The sequence below is a fragment of the Eriocheir sinensis genome, chromosome 8, assembly GCF_024679095.1.
Source record: "Eriocheir sinensis breed Jianghai 21 chromosome 8, ASM2467909v1, whole genome shotgun sequence".
Lineage (NCBI taxonomy): Eukaryota > Metazoa > Arthropoda > Malacostraca > Decapoda > Varunidae > Eriocheir > Eriocheir sinensis.
Genome location: NC_066516.1, coordinates 12903906 through 12925348, shown reverse-complemented (window position 1 = coordinate 12925348; position 21443 = coordinate 12903906). Strand labels below are relative to the sequence as shown.

Sequence of the window (21443 nt, the reverse complement as noted above, 5' to 3'; positions counted from 1 at the left end):
AGAGAGAGAGAGAGAGAGAGAGAGAGAGAGAGAGAGAGAGAGAGAGAGAGAGAGAGAGAGAGAGAGAGAGAGAGAGAGAGAGAGAGAGAGAGAGAGAGAGAGAGAGAGAGAGAGTCGGTAATAAATTCACGCATATATATTGTTGTATTTTTGTTTTATTTTATTGTTTTAGTTTTCACGGCAGGAAGTCAGCGGGTACACACACACACACACACACACACACACACACACACACACACACACACACACATTCATTATCGTGAGTCTATTACTTAATTAAATAGATGCGAGTAAATGTGTGTGGGAGGAGAGGAGAAGGAGGAGGAGGAGGAGGAGGGAGGAGGAGGAGGAGGAGGTGGAGGAGGAGGAGGAGGAGGAGGAGGAGGTTACTATCCTTCACCCAAATCGAAACACTCCTTCTTATGCCTCATGCCCTTCTTCCTCCTCCTCCTCCTCCTCCTCCTCCTCCTCCTCCTCCTCCTCCTCCTCCTCTTCCTCCTCCTTATACAGGCCGAAGGTGTGAAAGAGAAAGTGTCCACGGAGGTGAAAAAAAAAAAAGTTAACGTGACATGCCCAACACGGATGACTTATAAGGTGGATGACTGAGTGACTGGATGACTGACTTGGTGGATGACTAAGTGGTTGGGTATAGGTGGATAAGTAAGATAGATAAGTAGGTAGGTAAATAAGATATATAAATAAGTAAGTAGAAAAGTAAGTGAATGACAGCTGGTAAATATGTAAGATAATGGATGACTGATATAATGCATGACTGAAAAGGTGGATGACTGACCGAGTGGATGATAGATATTAAGCAAGTGGATGATAGATAGGTGGATAAGAGACGGTAAGCAAGTGGATGACAGCTGATGAATGATGACTGGTATGGTGGATGAGTGAACTGATGGTTGATTTACTGGGTGGATTGAGGGCAGGCGGGTCGAATAATGGGTGGGGATTAGCGAGGGGATTTGTGGGTGAAAGGGTTAAAAGGTGTGTGTGTGTGTGTGTGTGTGTGTGTGTGTGTGTGTGTGTGTGTGTGTGTGTGTGTGTGTGTTTAGTAATGCGAAAGGGAGTATAATGTTAAACTAAAGAGTATGTTGTTTTTCTCCTTTTTCCTCCTCCTCCTCCTCCTCCTCCTCCTCCTCCTCATACCGCGCACCTCCGCCTGATATATATTCTGTCCCTATATTTCTCTTTTTTTTTTTTTTTCGTGTCAAAGACGGTGGACACGTAAAGCCCTTGGGGGAAGAGGAGGAGGAGGAGGAGGAGGAGGACTGAGAAGGAAAAGAAGTAGGTCGAGGAGTAAGTCTTTGGAAAAAATAAATGAAAAATCAACACACACACACACACACACACACACACACACACACACACACACACACACACACACGTACATACAACACCCGCCTCATAACACATCTCAACACTTTTCTGACACCCTCCTCCTCCTCCTCCTCCTCCTCCTCCTCTTCTGCTTCTACTCCTGCTGTCAGTTTTCGTTACGTCTGGTTCCCTTTGAGGTCCAGCAGAGAGAGAGAGAGAGAGAGAGAGAGAGAGAGAGAGAGAGAGAGAGAGAGAGAGAGAGAGAGCAGAATATATTGGAAAACGTGAGAAATGGAAGTAAAAAAAAATAACTGGAAGGGAGAGAAGAGAAAAATGTAGGTAATAAAAGAGAGAGAGAGAGAGAGAGAGAGAGAGAGAGAGAGAGAGAGAGAGAGAGAGAGAGAGAGAGAGAGAGAGAGTATACAGGAACGTGTCGTGTTTAACTTTGCAAGGAAACAAGAGAGTCAGGCGTGAAGGAACGAGGGAAAGGCAAACGAAAAGAGAGAAAGAAAGGAGGAAGGGGAAATAAAAATGGTTGATGAAGGGAAGACAGACAGACAGACAGACAGACAGACAGGAAGGAAAGCGTGGAAATGATTGGAAAGTGGGAAAGTGATGATAGGAAGGAATAAAGAGAGACAGGAAATAGATAGGGAAAAGAATGATGGAAGATAGACAGAGACGAAGAAGTGTAAATATTTGGAGTGTGAAAGGATTATGAAGAAAGAAAAGTGATGAAAGGAAGGAATAAAGAGAGACAGGAAGAAGATAGGGAAAAGAATGATTGAAGATAGAGACAAAAAAGTGTAAATATTTAGAGTGTGAAAGGATGATGAAGAAAGAAAATAATGATAAAAAAGAAAGTGATGAAAAGGAAAAAAAACTAAATGATTAAATAGTGGAAAAGAATAATGGGGGAATGGAAGAAAGACAGGAAGAATTGGAAAAGATTGAAAAGTGGGAAAGATTAAGGAAACTATGAAAATGGTGATGAAAAGAAGGTAGGAATAACGACAAGAAGAAAGGAAGAAGGAAGGGGAAATAAAGATGGTAGATGAACGGAACAAAGAAAGAGAAAGACAGGAAGTGGAAAGGGATGAGAAAATGAAGGAAGCTGTGATGAAAAGGAACAGGAAGGAGAGGAAATGACTGCAGTGGAAAGAAAAAGATTGATGAACGAAACGAAGAGAAAAAGGAAGTGGAAGTGATTGAAGAGAGGGAAGGAAGGAAGAGAGGAAGATAACAATTATGAAAGTAAAGAAAAAATAATGAAAAAGTAGTTCAAAGAATGGTAGAGAGGAAGGAAATAATGATGAAAAAGGAAAGAAAAAAAACACAAGAAATAGAGAAAATGATTGCAAAGTGGGAATGAATGACGGAAGGAAGAAAGAAAGAAAGAAAGAATAAGAAGAGGAAATAATTGCAGAATGTCAGTAAAGGATGAAAGGAGGAAAATAATAAAAAAAAGAAAGAGGGAGGAGAAGAAATGATTGGAAAGTGAAAAAGAAAATGACTGTGAATGTAAGAGAGAGAGAGAGAGAGAGAGAGAGAGAGAGAGAGAGAGCCTAAAGTGGACATACAGCTATTTCAAGATGATGACACACACACACACACACACACACACACACACACACACACACACACACACACGAGGCAAACATTTGACGAGGCTCGATTTTTGTTGATTCAGGACAAAAGGAGGAAAGCTTTCACATGCACTCATCACCACCTCATTCACCACCACCACCAACCACCACCACCATCATCATCAACCACTACCACCACAACTCACTGTAAAAAAAGAAAAAATATATACTATCACTACCACCACTCACTATCATTATCACCACCAACACTATTCTTTACCACCATTCATCACCCACCACCACTACCACCACCACCACTACCACCATCATCACTACCACTTTGTTTTATGATGATACTGGTGTTTAAGGTGAAGATGTATATTATGGTGTTGAAGGACGAAGTTGTTTGGATATGTTTGTGTTATAATGATGATGATGATGATAGTAATAATAATGATAATAATAATAATAATAATAATAATAATAATAATAATAATCTTCATCACACTTCTTATTTTGGGTTACCTGATGTTATTTTTTTCTTTATGATAGTGTTAACGTTGTGTGTGTGTGTGTGTGTGTGTGTGTGTGTGTGTGTGTGTGTGTGTTCAGGGTGGAGCTCGTAGAGTGTAGCTGATCTGATGACGGTGTTTTTATCGTTGTTTGATGGCTCGTTTAGTTGTTTGTGTGTTTGTTCCATGTCCCGGCGTGCATGGTGTGTGCGCGTGCGTGTACATGCGTGTGCACTGACTCTTAAACATCCTTCGTTGCACATGGCTTGTTATAGTAGTCGTAGTAGTAGTAGTAGTAGTTGTAGTAGTAGTAGTAGTAGTAGTAATTGTTGTAGTAGTAGTAGCAGTAGTAGTAGTAGTAGTAGTAGTTGTAGTGGTAGTTGTATTATTATTATTATTATTATTATTATTATTATTAGTAGTAGTAGTAGTAGTAGTAGTAGTAGTAGTTGGAGTACTAGGAAATGTTACATAAAGCATTGCTACTATTAAACTTCTGCTGCCACACAAAATGAGTTACAACAACAACAACAACAACAACAACAATAGTAACAATAATGATGCTAATAATAATAATAATAATAATAGTAATAATAATAATAACAATAGTAATAATGATAATAATAATAATAATAATAATAATAATAATAATAATAATAATAGTAAAAATAGTAATAATAATAATAATAATAAATTCCTCCACTTCCCAACGCCGGATTAATGTCACAATCAGCCGTCGCCCAGGGAAAAAAAAATAAATAAAACGCAACCTAACATGCCACCTTGCCTTGGAGGAGGAGGAGGAGGAGGAGATAAAGCCACTTGGCGGGTGACACACAGGAGTGGCGGCTGCAGGGGATCAAGCGTCCCCCCCACCCCCCCACCCCTTTCCTCTCTCTCTCTCTCTCTCTCAAGGCCTGACAGCGACAAGCCCTTGCTCACTACCTCCTCCTCCTCCTCCTCCTCATCATCATCATCATCATCTTCTTCTCCCCACCTCCTCCTCCCCCTCCTCATGCTTTTCCATCCACCTCCTCCTACTCTTCTCCTCATCTTCTTCCACCTCCTTTTCCTCCTCCTCCTCCTCCTCCTCCTCCTCTTCTTCCTCATCGTCTTCCACCTCCTCTTTCTCCTCCCAGTTTCATTTTGTTATTTTTGTTGTTTTACTGATATCACTTCTTTCTATTGTTGTTGCTGTTGTTGTCGTTGTCAGTCCTGGTTAGTTGAGGAGCTGATAAGACAACGCAGACCAGCAGACCATCTTTCCTCTAGTGGTGGTGCTGGTGACGGTGGTTGCGGTGAAGATGGGGGAGTTTTTATTTTTTTTTATTTATTTTTTTTTTTTTTGGGTGGGGGGTGGGGGGTGGGGGGTGGAAATGGTTGAGGATGATGATGAGAATGGTGGTAGGGGCTGATGTTGATGGTGATGGTGGTGATGGTGATAGTGGGAGTGAGGCTTTGGGGGGCGTTGCCATGGTTGGGAAAGTGGATTCATCACTCATTATCCTTCCTTCCCCATCTGTTCCCTCCCTCTCATCCTCATCTATCTCTTCCCCTTCCTCCTCCCATTCCTTCCTCTCATACATCCTCTCCCCTTTATATTTCCTTACCCTCTTTTTCTCCCCTCTCCCCTTACCCCCTCCTCCACCATCTCCCCTCTTCTCTTCCACCTCTTCCTCCCTGTTATTCTTCTTCCTTTTCCCCTTCCTTCGCCTACCATTCCTGGCCTTGATACCCATGACCCCCAATCCCCATGAGAGAGAGAGAGAGAGAGAGAGAGAGAGAGAGAGAGAGAGAGAGAGAGAGAGAGAGAGAGAGAGACGCAATAAGTTAACGTAAATATATGTAATGGATTAATTCGTCTCATGTGGCACAGTACACACACACACACACACACACACACACACACACACACACACACACACACACACACACACACACACACACACATGCCCGCATCCCTAAATATACACACATACACACACACACACACACACACACACACACACACACATACTCACAAAAAAACGCTTTCATAAACACAAGGACACGAGCATGACATTGACAAAGAAGCCGACAGAGAGAGAGAGAGAGAGAGAGAGACCCGTTTCTCTTTATTATCAAGATTAAATCAGAACACAAACGTTGAAAGTGTTTTTGCGGGTTAATACCGTGTCCTCTCTCTCTCTCTCTCTCTCTCTCTCTCTCTCTCTCTCTCTCTCTCTTTATCTATCTATCTTCCTTTTTCTATCTATCTATCTATCTTTATCTATCTATCTATCTATCTGTCTATTTATTTATTGGTCTGTCTTTTCTCTTTTCCTTTGTCCCTCTTTCTCTTTTTCTCTCATATATTGTGTCTTCTGTTCTTCCGCTTTGTCTTTCTTTTCTTTTCAATTTTTCCTTTCCCTTTCTATTATCCGCTATTATCCATTTTCTTCTTTTCTTTCCTCGGTTCTTCCTTGTCAACTTATTGTCATCATTTTTATCATTATTTTTTTTCTCTTCGCGCACCTCCCAAACAGGTTGAAGCGAAGCGCACCTGAGATATGCAAATTTCCAGGCGTGGGAGGGACAGGTAGCAATTAATTAAATAAAGTGACTGGTGTGCAACGACGGCGATGTCAAATGATGAGGTCCATGATAAAAAAAATAATAAAAATGATAATAGTAAATGGTAATGTGAAGGAAGACTAGCTAGAAGTGTGTGTGTGTGTGTGTGTGTGTGTGTGTGTGTGTGTGTGTGTGTGTGTGTGTGTGTGTGTGTGTGTGTTAAAGTTAAGCATATTTCCATCAGTCGTTTTTTTTTTGTGTGTGTGTTCGCGTCTGTCATTCTTTGTGTCGTATTTATGTATGTTTGTATGTATGTATATGTATCAAAATTAGCAAATATACTTCCTCTGGTCGTTGTTTTTTCCTGTGTGTGTGTGTGTGTGTGTGTGTGTGTGTGTGTGTGTGTGTGTGTGTGTGTGTGTGTGTGTGTGTGTGTGTGTATTTATGTATGTTTGTATGTATGTATATGTATCAAAATTAGCAAATATACTTCCTCTAGTCGTTGTTTTTTCCTGTGTGTGTGTGTGTGTGTGTGTGTGTGTGTGTGTGTGTGTGTGTGTGTGTGTGTGTGTGTGTGTTTGTATGTATGTATGTATATGTATCAAAATTAGCAAATATACTTCCTCTGGTCGTTGTTTTTTCCTGTGTGTGTGTGTGTGTGTGTGTGTGTGTGTGTGTGTGTGTGTGTGTGTATTTATGTATGTTTGTATGTATGTATATGTATCAAAATTAGCAAATATACTTCCTCTGGTCGTTGTTTTTTCCTGTGTGTGTGTGTGTGTGTGTGTGTGTGTGTGTGTGTGTGTGTGTTTGTATGTATGTATATGTATCAGAATTAGCAAATATACTTCCTCTAGTCGTTGTTTTTCCTGTGTGTGTGTGTGTGTGTGTGTGTGTGTGTGTGTGTGTGTGTGTTCACTTCACTCACCCTTCTCGTCCACAGATTAGAAGGATTATTTTCCTTTTAAATTTTCTCGACTTTCAAAAAAAAAAAAGGAAGAAAACTCCCTCAATAACCTCTTTCTTTTATATATATTTTTTCCTCTAACTCTTCTTCACATTTTTTTCCTTTTCTAACTCATTAATTACAAGCCACAAAAGACGAGGAAGCTGAAACCTCTTTATCAAACACTCGAAATTGTTCCATATTTCTTCTTTTTCTTTTCTGTTCTATTCTTAAACATCTATTCCTTGTGACATCTCTCCTTTCGTATTTGACCTTGCTTTCGGCCACCTCTTTTGTTTCTTTTTTAGGAGCAGCGAGTAGCGGGCTTTTTTTTTATTATTGTTTTTTTTGTGTGCCCTTGAGCTGCCTCCTTTGTTGAAAAAAGAAAAAAAAAAGACACTAAACTAACATTCACACTGGTATTCTTCCTTAACATCAGTGCCGCCACCACCACCACAAACCACCAGCACCACCACCATAAACCACCACCACCCTATCTTCGCTGTGTCCATGTCTTGCATAATCTTTAACGTGTCACTTGTCTCTCGCAATACGATATCCGTCACACTTATCGACTTTATTATCCATCACCCACCGCTTACCTGCCGTTACCTGGCCCTCCCGCGTGCGTACAGGTGTGTGTGTGTGTGTGTGTGTGTGTCAACCCTCAGCCTCTCACCTTTATCTGTCTGGCTCTGGCTATCGTCTCTTTAACATATCTTTACCTGCTTCCTGATGCGCAATTTGTTTAGTAAGTACGATTTTATGTGTCAGTGTGTTGTTTTTATGTATCTTGATCTATCTTGTTTGCTTTGTTTACTCTTGTTTTGATTGTTTTTAGTTTTAAGTCGTTTTTAAATGAACCCTTTGCTGTGTGTTTGTTGTTTTTCTTTACTTATTCATACATAATAATCCCTTGGTATATTATATTTATTTTTACTGTTTTCTTTTACTCGTAGTTCCAAGTCTTTGTCTCTCTATGACTGTAGTTTCTTATTTATCTGTTTTTCTGCCTGAGACATATAAACTTTTTTTTTTTAATATTCGTAGCTGTGTAGGTAAAGAATAGTCTATTTTTTCTTCTTCTTTTGCCTATATTTTCACTTCTGCCTCTTCCCCTTTCTTTAACCTTTTTTTTTTAATATTCATAGCTGTGTAGTTAAAGAGCAGTATATTTTTTCTTCTTCTTTTACATATATTTTCACCTCTGCCTCTTCCCCTTTCTTTAACCCTTTTTTTTTAATATTCATAGCTGTGTAGTTAAAGAGCAGTATATTTTTTCTTCTTCTTTTACCTATTTTCTCACCTCTGCCTCTTCCCCTTTCTTTATAGGCTATCACTTTCTCCAAACACATTAACCTCCACATCGTATTGTTGTTTATATCTCCGTTTACCTTCTCTCCTTAACCTTCATATCTCGTAGCCTTGACAAACAACTAAGGTGATGGTAGTGGTGATGGTGGTTGTGATGGGCGGTGTTAGGGCGGGAACTAAACGTGATTGGCATATGGAAACCTGCTGTAGTAATCATAGCAGTAGTAGTAGTAGTAGTAGTAGTAGTGGAAGTAGTAGTAGTGGAAATGGTATGATTGTCCTTTTTTTCACTCTTAATTAATACTGTTCGAGGTGTCAGTATTCGGGTCCCGGCGATTACTGTGGTGGTGTCATAATTATTAACGGGAATATTTGAAAGGCTTGCCACGGATCAGTCTGCCGCGCTAATTGTGACATATTAATTGGCGGGAGGTGATTAATTAATTAGTGACGCCACCAGGTAGACGTAGGGGGGAGGAAGGGACAGGTAAACACACACTCACACACACACACACACACACACACACACACACACACACACACACACATAAACACACAGCTGGATATACGACTTTCCGTTACACTTCCGACACACACACACACACACACACACACAAGGAGGCATCGAGGCGGAAGGAGTCAAGGGTTGTCGGGGGGGGGGTCACTCTTATCGGTTCCTAGTTAGCAAGACCCCCCGACGGCTCATCTCCCCCCCTCTCAGACCCCGGGTGGACGGTGAAGGGCTCGGGGCTCCCCACCACGCCCGTCTGGAGAGCTCGCCACCCTCCCCCCTCACCTCCCCGCGGCGTGAGGAGATACACACGTTAGGGCGGCAGGTGGTGGTGGTGGAGGGTTTCTGTGGAGGCCTCGTAAGCGTCCCGTTGCGAGGAGGTAAAACATGCGAAGGGAACCACAAAGGAACCAAAAAGGAACCATGACGTAAGAAATCACAAGTCATTACAACAGGAACCATGGTTTGTATAGTAAAGGAACCACAAGTCACCATTAAGATACCATGATTTTGTATACTAATGGAAACGTCACTCACTATAAAGAAAGAGTGACATACTAAAGGAACCACAAGTCACTATTAAGAAACCATGATTTTGTATACTAATGGAAACGTCACTCACTATAAAGAAAGAGTGACATACTAAAGGAACCACAAGTCACCATTAAGAAACCATGATTTTGTATACTAATGGAACCGTCACTCACAAAAAAGGTTGATAGACTTATACCTAAAGGAACCACAAGTCACCATTAAGAAACCATGATTTTGTATACTAATGGAACCGTCACTCACTAAAAAGGAAGAGTGACATACTAAGGGAACCACAAGTCACCATTAAGAAACCATGATTTTGTATACTAATGGAAACGTCACTCACTATAAAGAAAGAGTGAGATACTAAGGGAACCACAAAGGACTAGCAAATGAGCCATGTCGTCTGTACTAAATCAGTCACACTTTGCTGATAACATCCACATCGTATAATAATAAATCAACCAAAATTTACAATATATTAAAAGTAGTAAATATGTGGGAGAGAGACAAATAATATCGTGGACTAATACTTAACTAGCCACAAGTAAGAGAACGTGTAGCGAATAATAGAATAAATAAATATATGTATGATAATAAGTAATAATAATAAAACAAAGAATATAAAAGAGAACGGAGTAAAGACACCTCACTTAATGACTCTAGCCTCTTTTTTTTTTTTTTTTTTTTTTTTTTTATCTTCTATTAAACACTTTTTGCAGGAGCGGCGCTGGCGGACTTTTTTCTTTCCTCTTTTTTGCGACCTTGAGCTGCCATCTTCCCTTAAAAAAAAAAAAAAACATAGCAAAGGAATCTCAACATACCCAATAAACTGTAACTAAAAGATTATTCGTTTTTAGTAGATTTTTTTTTTGTATATATAAAAAAAGTCATATATAACAAATGAATCTCAACATACCCAATAAACTGTAACTAAAAGATTATTCGTTTTTAGTAGATTTTTTTTTTTTGTATATATAAAAAAAAAATCATACATAACAGATGAATCTCAACATACTCAGTAAACTGTAATTAAAAGCTTATTCATTTTTAGTAGACTTATTTTTTTGTATATATAGAGAAGGCGGTTATCATAATGTTGGAATCCACGAAGAGGCGAACAGAGTTATTCCGAGAACTAACGTATAAACTCAACCCATCTGATGAAGTCCTCCAGCGGCAACATTTCAGGTTCTCAAATTAACTCTGTCACTCTTTAAGGGGATTTCAATATTACAAAGCCAACCGCATCTAGATTAATAAGTCTACCATTAATTTAGTCAACGAAAGACCTCTCAGTTGGAGCCACATAATGTATAGCCTACCCTCATTTTTTTTTTTGCATGATATTAATCTCTCTCTCTCTCTCTCTCTCTCTCTCTCTCTCTCTCTCTCTCTCTTCTTCTCCCCTTCAATTCCCTTTCTTCCTTTTACTTCGTCTCCTCCATATTATCTCTTCTATTCCAACTTATCTATTCTTTCCTTGTATTTCCCATTATCGTATTCCTATTCCCCATTTCCTCCTCTTGTCATCCGTGTTCTAAGACTGTGGTTGCTTCATCTGTATTATCAACTTTATTCTTGCATATCCTTCGCGTGAATATAAGTTAGCCATTCTCCTTGAAATTCCTACTATCATATTCCTATTCCTCGTATCTGTATTCGTAGTAGACCGTGGTTGCAGCATAGCATACGTAACAACACCAAGACAGCGTTATTTAGAGCAGATTCAATTTATATAACCCAAACCCGCGTTACAGTGACATTTTAGTACAGTAGGAAGGGGCCCTTTTGACCCCCTTCCTCAGCCCCTTCAGCCCCTCCCTACCCCTTTCCTTTAGCTCTCCCTCTCCCTCCCCCTTCCATTTAGCTCTCCCTCTCCCTCCCTCTCTCTCTCTCTCTCTCTCGTTGCCTCTCCCTTCTTCCCTTCAATGCCCTTTGGTTTGTCTCATTAACTTGTTCGTCTTGACATTTGGGCGGACGAGGTTGTGAGGATGTCAGTTATTAAGAAAAGCGATAACAGTAACTTTATGATCATTCACTTCTCAGAGCAGTGTTGTGTAATGGGAGGAGAGGGAGGGAGCGGAACATCTGTATATCGCCTTGTAGTGAACTATAGTGATTTTTTTTTTTTTTTTTTTTTTTACAGCAAAGGAGACAGCACAAGAGCACAGAAAAAGGAAACAACAATAAAAAAAGCCCGCATAAAAAAAACCCGCGATAATGATAGTGATGATGATGATGATGATGATAACTTTACAAGAGGTCAGTTTATTTTCCATGTGGACGAGTGATGTCAGGTGGTAGTGGTGAGGATGGTGACGGTTATGATGATGATGGTGATAACTATGGCTTCCTTGTGCTGTATTATTCTTTTCAGTCAGTATTATGTTTTCATCTGTTTATTTCCTTATCATGTGACGTTCGTACATACACAGCAAGCTCAGTCTCCCGGAAGCTCTTTTTTTGTAGCGTTCCTGTATGAAGCCCTTGAGCTGCCTCCCTTACTGAAAAAAAAAGGAGAGGAGAGAGAAAAAAAGGTGTCTGGTCTGCTGTGCTTCGAGGCGTTCCAGTAATACAGCGCTTTCTTTCGTCTGTGTTTGTTTGTCAAAACGTGTGTTGTTCTCCTATACAAATTCACTCACCCGTAAGCTTGTCATATATTGCGCTCTACATGTATAGGGCAATTGAGTGGTGTTCTTTCTCTCGTGATTGTTTCCAAGTGTGAGGTTCTTCTATACAAACTCACTCTACCGTTAGCTTGTTATATTTTGTCCTGAATAAGTATAAGGTATTTGACTCATGCGCTTCCCCTCGTCTGTGATTCTGCACTCTACCGGAAGCTTTTTTTTTTAGTGCTCTTTCTCTCGTGATTGTTTCCAAGTGTGAGGTTCTTCTATACAAATTCACCCTACCGTTAGCTTGTTATATTTTGTCCTGAATAAGTATAAGGTAAATGACTCGTGCGCTTCCTCTCGTCTATGATTCTACCCTCTACCGGAATCTTTTTTTTTATTCTTTTTTTATTTCTTTCTCCCGTGATTGTTTCCAAGTGTGAGGTTCTATACAAATTCACCCTACCGTTAGCTTGTTATATTTTGTCCTGAATAAGTATAAGGTAAATGACTCGTGCGCTTCCTCTCGTCTATGATTCTACCCTCTGCCGGAAGCTTTTTTTTATAGTGCTCTTTCTCTCGTGATTGTGTCCAAGTGTGAGGTTCTCCTATACAAGTTCACTCTTCCGTAAGCTTGTGTTATGTGTTTTCCCATATGACTATAAGGGAGGCAACTTTTTTTTTTTTTTTCATTAGTGATTGTCCATGGTTGTTCACTGGACCGGAAGCTTGTTACATGTTTCCCTGTTGTCTGGTTTGGTCCTCGTGTGTTCCCGATGAGTGGCAAAAAGTGGATTCGAAGTGTTGCCCAGATGTTTTATTTCTTGTGGGGGGGAGGCAGGAGAAGGTTGCTGGCTGTCTATCTTTACTTCCGTTTTTTTTTATTCTGATTGCCTGTCTATATTTGTCTGAGTATCTTTTTTTTTCTGATGGAATGTGACTGTCTGTATGTTTGTGTCTGTGGTTTTATGTATGTTTGCCTGTCTGTCTGTATGTCTGTATGTTTCTTTGTGAATGTGTCTGCTTCTGTGTGTTTGCCTGTCTTTCTGTCTATGTATGTCTGTTTCTCTTTAAATGTGTTTGCCTTTATGCCTGTGTTTGGCTGTCTGTTTTTTGTTGTTGTTTGTTTGTTTGAATGTGTATGTGTATTCTTTTTTGTTTGTTTGAATGTGTATGTATATTTTTGTTTGTTTGTTTGAATGTGAATGTCTGTGCGCCTGTGTGTCTGTCTGTCTGTCTGTCGTAACTGGGGAAATGAGGACAAGGATCGTGCTGTCATCTTGTTAACCGTCACTTCTGCATCGCCTTCCTGCTGTCTAATACAAGAGCTAACCTCACTGTTTTTTTTTCTTAGTTTTTTTTCTTTCGTTATCAGCTTATCTCCTTCCGCTTTATTCGTATCCTCCACTTCTTTTTTTTCCCCGTTCACTCCTTCTCCTTCCTTTCTCTTTCCCTCATCATTAAAAACAGAATCAAACCGCTTCTTTTTATAACACTTCTACTTCTGTATCCATGTTCTCCCCTTTCATTTATCCACTTGGACACATCACCACCACCACCACCACCACCACGGCAGCCACCCATCGCCTCCACTTCCCACAATTCTCTGTCCTGTCACATACCTTATTCGTCTCCTTTCTTATCTCTCCTTCATCTTCCTCCTCTCCTCCTCCTCCTCTCCCTTTTGACCCCCTTCCTCAGCCCCTTCAGTCCCTCCCTATCCCTTCCCTCTCCCTCTCTCTCTCGTTGCCTCTCCCTTCTTCTCCCCTTCAATGCTCTTTCTTCCCTTTGGTTTGTCTCATTAACATATTTGCCTCCATATATTCAAATTATGGTACTTATGCCTTACCTCCTCCTCCTCCTCCTCCTCCTCCTCCTCCTCTTCTCTTCCCTTCCTCATCCCTCAAACACAATTATTACCCTCCTCAAAGACCTCCTTTCCTCTAGACCTTCCTCCTCTCCCTCCTCCTCCTCCTCCTCTTCTTCCTCCTCCTCCTCTCCTTCCGCCTAATATTCATCCTTTCCTCGTAGTTTGTCTCCCTTAACCACATTCCCTCCAGTCTTCTTCCTCCTCCTCCTCCTCCTCCTCCTCCTCCTCCTCCTCCAATCGTAGCCATTCCGGTTTTCTTCTGTCCAAGCTTCTGTCTTCTACCTTCCTCTTCATTTATTTTTTTCCCCTATTTTATCTTCTTTCTCGTATCGTTATCTCACTATGTTTTTTCTTTATTTTTTTTCTTTCGTTATCAGCTCTCTCTCTCTTTCCTCTTTCTCTCCTTCTTTCTCGTACTTCCTTCTTTCCTTTCTCTCTCTCTCTCTCTCTCTCTCTCTCTCTCTCTCTCTCTCTCTCTCTCTCTCTCTCTCTCTCTCTCTCTCTCTCTCTCTCTCTCTCTCTCTCTCTCTCGTTCAGTCATGCTTTATTCTTATTCTCTACTTTTTTTTCCGTTCACTCCTTCTCCTTCCTTTCTCTTTCCTCACGTTCTCTTCTTTCCCTACTTTCTATTTTATCTTTTATCTCCATTCTTCCTTTATCTTTACTCCGTTATTTCACTCATCTCCTCCCTTCCCCTTATCTTCCTTCCCATCTTTTAATTCACTCCTTTATCTTCCTTCATCCTTTCCTTCCACTCCTATCTTTACCTCATCTTCTCCCTCCCCTTTACCTTCTTTTCCTTCTATTTCCCCCTTCGTCTCTTCGCTATTTGTCTTTCTTTCACTCATCCATTTCTTTTCGCTTTCATTCTTTCCCTTCTTTCTCTTCCCCTTTCCGTCCCCTATCTTTGTTCATTTCTTTCATTCATCTACTTATTTTCCTTTCTTTTTCGTCCCTTTCTATTCTCCCTTCGTTCTTTCGCTAACTCCTTTTTTTTCTTATCTACCTACTCTCTTCCCTCCCGCTTCTCTTCCTTCCCCTTCCCTCCACCTCTTTATCTTTCTCTGTTCCTTCTTTCTACTCTTTTCTCTTACTTCCTCTCCCCTTTTCCTTCCCTTCTTTCTACACCCCCCTTTCGTCCCTTTGGTCTTTTCCTTTCTTTCACTCAACTACTCCTTTTCCCTTCATTTTCTTCCTTTTTTCCATTCTTTCTTCGTTCCTTCGCTTTACTCCTTTTTTTTCATTCATCTACTCCCTCTCCTCTCCTTCCCTTCCCTTTCCTTCCCCTCCCCTCCCCTCCCCTCCCCTCCCCTCCCCTCCCTTCCCTCCGTTCCCTTCCTTCCCTACCCTACCTATACTTCCTCAACAAGCTTCCCCCCCCCCCCCCCCTCCTTTCACCTCCCTACCCCTTACCTTTCTCTTACCCATTGACGTCGTAAATTCTCAGTCCATAATAGTTACCGCAGGGCGCGATATAGTAGGCAAGCGCTTCCCGTTTTCTTCCACTTAACACACTCCGTTTTCCTTCTCAATGGGAGAGAGGGAGACGCCGAGAGGGAGACCATTAGGAGAGAGAGAGAGAGAGAGAGAGAGAGAGAGAGAGGAAATGCTATTGACATCCGTAACTTAATTTGATGTAGGACTCGGGCACTCGGCATTCTCTCTCTCTCTCTCTCTCTCTCTCTCTCTCTCTCTCTCTCTCTCTCTCTCTCTCTCTCTCTCTCTCTCTCTCGGTGTTGCACAATGAAAAGTTTGAAATTGCTTAAAATAAAAAAAAGGGAAAAAATAATCACAGGACAAGGAAAGAAGAGAGAAAAAATGGAGGAGGAGGAGGAGGAAGGAGGAAAACCACACGAACATGACTGTCCTCGCATTGGATGACCACACACACACACACACACACACACACACACACACACACACACACACTCAAACGTCTCGTGCTTCAGTTTGGGTTTCTTATGCAAATGTTTGGGTTATTAACAGTGAAGAGGAGGAGGAGGAGGCGTAGGAATAAGTAGTAAGGGTAAAGGAGGAGGAGGAAGAGGAGGTATCGGAGGAAGCGTAGGAATAAGGGGTGGGGGTAAAGGAGGAGGAGGAGGAGGAGGAGGAGGAGGAAGGGGTGGAAGATATGTTTGTGGAGGAGAATAAGGACAGGTTACGGAGGAGGAGGAAGAGGAGGAGTACCTGTTGGAGGTAAGAAGTGGATGGACAAAAAAAAAGGAATGAAAGAAGATAGATAAAACAAGAGAAATAAAGAAAAAGGACAAAGATGGCGGTAAGGACAGAGAGAAGAGGAAAGATTCGAGTCAGGGAGAGGAGAGAGAGGGTTGAGACAGAGGAGGAGGAGGAGGAGGAGGAGGAGGAGGACCACTCAGCAACCCTTGGGCGTAACCTCTAAACTTTTGCCTCTAGAAAACACATTCCCAAGGCGCCTCTCCATCACCTCGTCGAGAGAGAGAGAGAGAGAGAGATGTAGGGCGTAAAGGCTTGGTGGAGGGAAGGGGGTAAGGAGGGGGGGAGAGGGGGAGGTGTGGGCGTGGGTAGGTTGCTGTACTATTTTCTACTTTTTGAATGAAAGTTTGGTCGTGGTGTGTGTGTGTGTGTGTGTGTAGTGCGTTTATATGGCCGTATGTGTCTACTTTTGTCTGTGTGTGTGTTTGTGTTTGTGTATTTTTTTGCTTTTATGAATGTGTGTGTGTGTGTGTGTGTGTGTGTGTAGTATTAATTAACTTGATTATGCGTATCTAAGTTTGTGTGTGTGTGTGTGTGTGTGTGTGTGTGTGTGTGTGTGTGTGTGTGTGTGTGTGTGTGTGTGTGTAGTATTAATTAACTTGATTATGCGTATCTAAGTTTGTGTGTGTGTGTGTGTGTGTGTGTGTGTGTGTGTGTGTGTGTGTGTGATGGTCAGCAGTGAGAGAGAGAGAGAAAGAGAAGGAGTGAGCGAGGGTGGATGGGTGGGTACGGATGGGGACTGCTGGGTAGGGGGACGGGGAGAGGAACTGGTCGGGGTAGGGTCCAGGGAGGGTAGGACGGGGCAGGGGAGGGGTACAGGAGGGTCCACGGTCCACCCTAGTCAGCGTCTGTGGCGTGGGCATCCCTGGGGCACGTCTTGCGTTCGTACGGCTTCACGCGACCTTGGCTTCCCCTTCCCTGATGCTCCTCCCTCACCCCAACGCTTCTCCTTCCCCGTCCGTCCTCCTTCTCCTCCTCACTCTCAAGGTCTCAAGGTTTCGTGTTTTATTTTGCGTGCAACAAGGATGAGGTGATTTTTTTTTTAGGCCGAGGTTGAGCTTCTTGAACAGGTGTGTCTTGAAGGCGTACGGTGATCAGGTGAGAGGGTACGGGATAGGCAGGTAAGGAGGGAGGGAGGTGGGGAGGTCAGGTAAGCTGGGAGAGAGAGAGAGATGGGAAAATTACCAAGTTGGAGACATTAAGAGGTTTACTTCGTCTCAAATCACCGTCAAGTCGGGGAAAATGTGTGCCTTCATGTGTGTGTGTGTGTGTGTGTGTGTGTGTGTGTGTGTGCATGAAGGCAGCGTGCAGCGGGCATGGCGATGAAGTCACTCTGACGCACCCTGTGTCGTCACCCCGCCGGCGGCAGGGCAGGGCAGGGCAGGGCAGGGGAGGGAGGAGGTGGTGAAGCTGCTGGGACCTGTATATGTGTGTGTGTGTGTGTGTGTGTGTGTGTGTGTGGCTGGCTGGGTATACCATCATCCGTGTGTGTGTGTGTGTGAAGCAAGGATGTAAGTAGGAAAACGTGCCACAAGCATCATGACGTAAAGTGGTCACTCCTGCAGCCTCCCATTCTTCCTTTTCCTCCTGTTGCTCCTCCTCATCGTCTCTGTCGGCACATCACAAACCAACACACTCGAGGAAACTGACCCGTCTCATCACACACCCTCCCTTTCTATCTTACCTTCACGATATGACCTCAGCAACCTTTTAACTATCACCACAAAGCGTCAGGGGCCAGAAAAGCGAAATGTGCGTCTTGTGTGAACTTTATCTGGGCGGCAAATGGACTAGGTGGCAGCGGCGGCGGCGGCGGCAGAGGCGGGACGAGTGAGCGAACGAGGCGATGTGAGAGACCCCGCCTGGCCCGCCTGCTCGGTGCTCGCTCGGCGCTCGCTCGCGGCTCAGAGTGACTTGGACTGGTGTGTGGGGAGGTGCGCGTCGCTGGCCATCCGTGTGCCCCGTCTCTTGATTGCGTGTGCACCGTTGCGATAGTGAGTGTAGTGCCCCATCACACCACATGTAAGCTGGTGCCTCATTGCCCTGTGTCCCTAGTCTGCCCCCCGCCGCCTGCTGGTTTGTGAGGCGGAGGCAGCTTGACAGGCCGAGGGAGTTTTTAAGGCGCGAGAGGAGTGGACGGTCGCAGGTCTCAGGTGAGCATCGCCCCAGGGCTGGCCAGACTCAGCCACCGCAGCCCCGTGTACTGTACCCGAGCCCGACCACTGCCCACCTCCACCACCACTGCTTCTACCACAACACCACCACAACCACACCAGCAATACCACCTCCCTAACCAGCCCACTAGTATAGGATAGCACATCACAGCAACATCACCACCTCTTCACCTGTTTGACCACCTCTCCACCATCACCACAACACCACCGACACCACCACCACCACACCAGCAATACCACCTCTCTAACCTGCCCACTAGTATAGAATAACACATCACAGCAATATCACCAACATCGCCACCTCTTCACCTGTTTACCTGTTTGACCACCTCTCCACCACACCACAACCACCACACTGGCAATACCACCACTCTAACCTGCCCACTAGTATAGGATAGCACATCACAGCAACATCACCACCTCTTCACCTGTTTGACCACCTCTCCACCATCACCATAACACCACCACACTACCACCACTCCGGCAACACCACCATAAGCGTTATACACCTCTTAGTATGCTTCCTTACCTGTCCACTATTTCAGTAACATCACAGCAACATCACCACCACCACCACCTCCATCACCACCTGTTTACCTCTGGCTCCTGCCCATCTTGCTACACCACCACCACCACCACCATCATCACCACTACCAAGGCACTCTACTCCACTAACGCTATTCAACACCACCTCACAGCACCACCACCACCGCTATTACCACCACACTGCCTTTTCTCCACCCACCACTTCACTCCACCTGCATACCCACCTGTCTACCCTACCTCACCACCACCACCACTACCACTCCACTCCATTACCCTAACCTTACCACCACCACCACCACAGTAACATACCTGAGCAACACCACCACACCTGCCCACCTGTCTTGTTCACCTTGCTGCATCACCACCACAACGCATCACCACCAGAACTCCACTCCACTAGACATCATCATCACCACCACAGCTTCCACTACCACATCCACCTACCACTCATACCACACTTTTACTACTACTGCACACTATCAGTATTATCTTAGTGACACATACACACCATATTCCCACCACACATCACCATACCTGCTCTCACTATACCTAACCATTCATTCATTATTTTACCTGTCTCGCACACCATCACCACATCACACCATCGCTTCTATCACCACCACCACCCTATCTACCGTCACCATATCATAACATCACAGACCACAGCATCCACGTCACTATCACCATACCATATCCTACATTGCTCCCCACGTATACCATAACAAGCACTATATAATGATGGTAGTAACACCCACCACCATCATCACCACCAGCACCAGTACCAGCGTAAGATATCAACACCACCACCACCATCACCACCACAACCCGTTCAGTCAACCCACCTCGGCCACTGACTGTCCCTCCCTTCTCTTCCCACCTCCCTCACTTCCATTATACCTCTCCCACCACCACCACCACCCTCCACTCTCTCCCTCACCTTCCTCCACCATCACCCACCACCACCACCACTAATACTTTTGTACTCTGTTAATGAAGACCGAAGACCAAACACTGCTTCCCTGCCACACCACCACACCACATCACCACACAGCCATGCACCATACCCTGAGTCACTATAAAGCCAAACAACGTAATTCTGTATACACCGCAACACTAAACTTCTACACATGACATCATACGCACCATCATACGCCTCATCAGCACCATAGCAACACCACACCACCGAAGAACAATACAGCACCATACACTATATCACCACACAGACAACTTAATCGAATACAATACATCATATCACACATTGCCCTCATCACCACACTCATCACTATTTAAATGATGTACACTTAACCATTCATTCTTCACTGCACCACCACCACCACCACCACCACCACCAACAACAACAAAACATCTCGGCTTATGTTGGTGTCTCACAAACTTCTTACCCACCACCACCACCAGTATCACCACGTAACGGGACCACGCACCACCACCACCACTACCACAACACACCACCACTACCACACTAGACTTTCCACTGCTTAGGATTCCCACTTTACATGTTATTTCTTAAGTGACTGATGTAAAGTAACGGTCAACCAGTCATTCATTTCGTGTTTTTCTACTTTTATTCCTCCTCCTCTTCCTCCTCCTCCTCCTCCTCCTCCTCTTCTACTTCCTCGCACCAAAGTCCCCTGAGTGCCATTTGTCAACCTCTTTCAGTGCCTCGGCCTCACCACCATCACCACCACCACCCTCGTCACCACCACCACCTCTCTCCTCACCAGCCTCTTCATTTTCAACTCCAGTACTTTACCTTCCTTGACTCGCTTCATCACCCAACACCACCTTCCCATAGCTTCCCTACTCCATCATCACCTCATCCTCATCAACACCACCAGCCTCCTAATCACCACCACCGCCTCCTCCCTCTCCCTCCCTCCCTCCTCAACATCACTTCTCTCTTTCAATACCTTTTTCCTCCTCTCTCCCCACCACTGTCATCACCATCAGCTTCTCTTTCTCTCTATCGTAATTTGTCCCATCACCACCACCGTCACCACATATCTGACTATCTTATTTTTTTTCCCTCGTTCATCACCTATCACCATCATTATCAATACCACTACCTTTCCCTTCCATCACCACCTTCACTGTCACCACCACCACCACCACTAGTTCTCCCTCACTATCCTAACTTCACCACTCATCACCACCAGCTTTTCCTCCCCCTATTGTCATCACTATTATCACGTCACCATCACTTATCGCCATCACCACCACCTTTCTCACCACAGTTTCCCTCCCACACCATTGCTACCTCACCACCCATCACCACCATCACCACCATCACCACCCTCACCTTCAGCCTCCCTCTCTCAGCCTACCTGACTTCGTTGCTTCACCCGGACAAGTTTTTTCCCCGTTTTCGTTTTTTTTTTTTGTTTTTTTTCATCTCCGCATTCTCAACGGTGTTCGCCTAAGTCTGGTTGGATGCTGCACGATCTGTTTTTTTTTTTCCTTCGTCTTTATTTTTGTTGCTGGTACCGTAATGTAGTAAGCAGTGAGGGTTTTAATTAGAAGCGTGTCCGTGTGTGTGTGTGTGTGTGTGTGTGTGTGTGTGTGTGTGTGTGTGTGTGTGTGTGTGTGTTTATTTTATTTCGTGTTTACGCAATAACACGTTGATTATATTTCGGTGTTTGGATGTTTGTTTGTTTTTTGTGTAGTGTACGTGCGTGTGTGTGTGTGTGTGTGTGTGTGTTAAAA

General features: G+C 43.6%; 1 protein-coding gene across 2 annotated transcripts in view; it reads left to right on the top strand.

Annotated features, from left to right (window-relative positions):
* The first annotated feature begins 17701 nt into the window (after nt 1-17701).
* Nucleotides 17702-21443, top strand: part of LOC126995539 (uncharacterized) — a 78737-nt gene continuing 74995 nt past the window's right edge. Inside the window, exon 1 of one of the 2 annotated variants that reach the window (XM_050855172.1) lies at nt 17702-18155. The gene's annotated coding sequence lies outside the window, so the exon portion shown is untranslated. The remainder of the gene's footprint in view (nt 18156-21443) is intronic. The other variant, XM_050855173.1, reaches the window with a different exon arrangement.